Source organism: Pipistrellus kuhlii, unplaced genomic scaffold (assembly GCF_014108245.1).
Source record: "Pipistrellus kuhlii isolate mPipKuh1 unplaced genomic scaffold, mPipKuh1.p scaffold_m20_p_10, whole genome shotgun sequence".
Classification (NCBI taxonomy): Eukaryota; Metazoa; Chordata; class Mammalia; order Chiroptera; family Vespertilionidae; genus Pipistrellus; species Pipistrellus kuhlii.
In genome coordinates, this window is record NW_023425405.1 from 12,078,871 (window position 1) to 12,082,871 (window position 4,001).

At 43.8% G+C, this 4,001-nt stretch overlaps 1 pseudogene; it reads left to right on the top strand.

Moving 5' to 3' along the window:
* Positions 1 to 3,354: 3,354 nt before the first annotated feature.
* LOC118714651 lies at positions 3,355 to 3,461 on the top strand (annotated as a pseudogene).
* Positions 3,462 to 4,001: the final 540 nt, after the last annotated feature.

The following is a 4,001-nucleotide window of genomic DNA, read 5'->3' on the forward strand; positions in this document are numbered from 1 at the left end:
GATGGAAGCTTGGGAACGCAACCACAGGGAACAGTCCTTGGTATTACAGAGCCCAAAGGGAGAAGAGCAAGAAAGGCATCCAGCCCTAACCGGTTTGGCTCAGTGGAAAGAGCATGGGCCTGCGTACTGAAGGGTCCCAGGTTCGAGGGCATGCGCCTTGGTTGTGGGCACATCCCCAGTAGGGGGTGTGCAGGAGGCAGCTGATGGATGTTTCTCTCTCATCGATGTTTCTAACTCTCTATCCCTCTCCCCTCCTCTCTGTAAAAAAAAAAAAATCAATAAAATATATTTAAAAATGGAAAGAAAAGAAAAGCATCAGGAACAAGCAGGCCCAGCATGAACAGCAGCCAAGAGCGATTTTCTAAAGGAGAACTGCCTGTCAAAAGAGACGCCCTTTTCTCCAGAATTCTCCAGCGTGCCATCACTACTGGTGTCATTGGGTTCCATGAAGTATCCCAGTCTCAAAAACGTCAAGAAATATATTGGTTAATGTATTTATAATGTATGATTTAGTCAAAAAACATAAATATTTTTTTAAAAAATTAGAAAAGGAAATATATTGGGCCCCAGCTGATTTGGCTCAGTGGATACAGCGTCGGCCCCCAGACTGAAGGGTCCCGGGTTCCATTCTGGTCAAAGACGCATATCCTGGTTGCAGGCTCGACCCCCGGCCCTGGTGAGAGGCAACCAATTGATGTGTTTTTCTTACATTGATGTTTCTCTCTGTCTCTCCCCCTTCCACTCTCTCTAAAAATCAATGGGAAAATATCCTCAAGTGAGGATTAACTAAAAAACAAACAATAACAAAAGTATAGCCAGTTTGGCTCAGTGGATGGAGCCTCGGCCTGTGGACTGAGGAGTCCTAGTTTAGTTTGGGCCCAGGGCACGTACCCAGGTTGCCGGCTTGATTCCCAGTAGGGAGCATGCAGGGGGCAGCCAATCAATAATTCTCTCATCATTCATGTTTTTCTCTCTCTTCCTCTCCCTTCCTCTCTGAAATCAATAAAAATATTTTTTTAAAAATCAATGGAAAATATCCTCGGGTGAGGATTAACAAAAAAGAAGAGAAAGAGAAGTATATTGGATCCATAGGGTCATATAGGTCAAGTGACAGGGTTGCTTTCCCTGTGGCCACCGCCCCTGTGACCCCAATCAGTCAGTGTCTGGAGATCACACAAGTCCTTTCAGCAGGTGTGGTGCTTACCTTCCCTCCCCGTCTCTCCCCCTCCCCCGCTGTGCTGCCAGGACCCTGCAGCACCTCCGCTGATCCTCCAGTTCCTGGGACAGCCCGTCACTGACCACCAGGCCCCTTCCCTGGAGGCGGCAGGTGCGCTCACCTTCACCCCACACTCTGGCCCTTGGGAATCCCACTCTCTCTGCCAGAAGACTCTCTCCCCCTTTGGTATCGGCCTCTCCTTTTTCCTCTTGCAATTTTCTCAGAGAAGCCAAGTGAAGAAACCATCTTCTGTCCTTATCTGTCCTCTGGCACTTAGGAAAGTGTCCTGAGGCGGCCACGAACGCTGGGCCATCATGCCACCCAGTGCGGGGACCAGCAACCGATGGTAGGAGCACGTGGCCGGCCACAGCTGCTGGGATTTACAAGCTGCCACGCACCTTCGGCAGACCTGCTCCATGCCTTTTTCTGATTATAAAAATAACAAGGCTCATTTAGAAAGTAGGGGAAGGTAGATGCAGAAAAAAGCCACCTATAATCCTGCCACCCGGAGGCAGTCCCTAATAACATTGTGATATATTTCCTCCCTGGATTTTACATGCATTTTTCTGTAGCTGAGATCATTCTGCATACATAACTTTATGTTCTGATTTTTCTCACTTTTTTACAATATTTTCCCATAACATTAAAATTTTCCACATAAGTTTTTTATTTTTATTATTTTTTTATCCTCACCTAAGGATAGGTTTATTGATTTTTAGAGAAAAGGAGAGAGGGAGAGAGAGAGAGAGAGAGAGAGAGAGAGAGAGATCAATTGAATGCCTCCTGGACATCCCCAACCAGGGATCACATACCTGAAACCTAGGTATGTGCCCCGACCGGGAATTGAACCTGAAACTTCTTGGTGTATGGGATTATGTGCCAACCAACCGAGCCACCCGGCAAGGTAACACATAATTTCTTTTAACTTATAAAAGTAATACACACTCTCTGTAAAGAACCTTTAAAATTCAGAAATATATAAAGGGAAAAGGAAAAATTTCCCTTCACTACTTTTCCCCATGCCTCAGAGGCAAACCACTTTTTGTTGCTGTTGTTAATCCTCACCTGAAGATTATATATATATATATATATATATATATATATATATATATATATGTGTGTGTGTGTGTGTGTGTGTGTGTGTGTGTGTATGCAACTTTATTATTTATTTATTGATTTTACCTACATCTGCTTCTAGGTGACATTTTTTGTTTATTTGTTAATCCTCACCTGAGGATATTTTCCCATTGATCTTTTAGAGAGAGAGGAAGAGAGAGGGAAAGACACAGAAACATCGATGTGAGAGAAACATATCCATTGGTTGCCTTCTGCACGAGTCTGGGCCAGGCACGGAGGAGCCTGCAACCAAGGTATGAGACCTTGATTGGAATCAAACCCGGGACCCTTTGGTCTGCAGGCTGACGCTCTATCCACCGAGCCAAACCTGCTAGGAATCATTTCTGGGAATCTTTGTGTGCAAATTGAAAAATGAAGAATGGTATGATTTGCAAAATTTGTTCTGAAATTCTAACTGTTTCACTGTTTTCTGAAGGTGCTGATACAATGGTCAGTCAAAACACCAAAAGTTAAGAGGAAATACATGTCCATCACACCCTTAGGAACATTTAAAGTAAACATTAACTGCGACTTAAAAACAAGTCCACACAATTTGAACCCAGGTACCCCAAAGAAGTTGAATTGGCATACGTAGACTTGTAAAAAGCTAAGGCACATGTCTAAAAGCTAAGGCTCATATTTAAGAATATAGGTCACTTGACTACTGAACAATTAGATGGGTTCTAATTTCCAACTCTTTTTTTGAGAAAGCAAGATTAATACAATGTAAATCAAAATGTCTAAATAATAAAATTAACAAACCAACTTAACTTTGTTATGTAAATTAACTCATTTATGACAGGCGAGCAATGTTTCAAACTGTGGTCCTTCTATTGGTCTTTCCACTCCTCCAGACTTTGCTGTGGCAGCAGAAGTGGAGTTGCAGGTCCAAGCCACACCAGCTCCTGCTTTCATGCAGGAACTACCGTGCCAGATCCCCACTGCTCATCCCTTCTTCTAGGTTTTGCCACAGAAGGAGCAAGTGTACTTGGCATGCTGGCTCATTCAATTTTCTTCACCCCATCGCTTCTCGGCCTTTTGGCTAAGATCAAGTGTAGTATCAATTTTCTTCACCGTTTTCTGAGGGAGGCCTTAATGGGTCCTGTGTTTACCAAGGATTCCAATCTTCTTGGTGCATTTAGCCAGGTCGTTGCAAACTACATCGGATCCCCACATCAACCCCGTCCCCCCCAGATATTGTTCCCATTGATTTTTAGAGAGAAGAAGAGTGTGAGAGAGAAACATAGATGTGAGAGAAACATCAATCAGTTGCCTCCCACACTCGGGAGCTGGGGATTGAACCTGCAACCCAGGTACATGCTTTTGCCTGGGAAAATTGCTCTTCACCGTTTAGTATTTAAACAACTTAACAGTAAATAATAGCTATGATCCCCATCATCTCAATTCAACACTTCTTTTTTTTTTCTTTTTAAATATATTTTATTGATTTTTTTACATAGAGGAAGGGAGAGGGATAGAGTTAGAAACATCGATGAGAGAGAAACATCAATCAGCTGCCTCCTGCACACCTCCTACTGGGGATGTGTCCACAACCAAGGTACATGCCCTTGAGCGGAATCGAACCTGGGACCCCTGAGTCTGCAGGCCAACGCTCTATCCACTGAGCCAAACTGGTTTCGGCTCGATTCAACACTAATAACCAGGCATA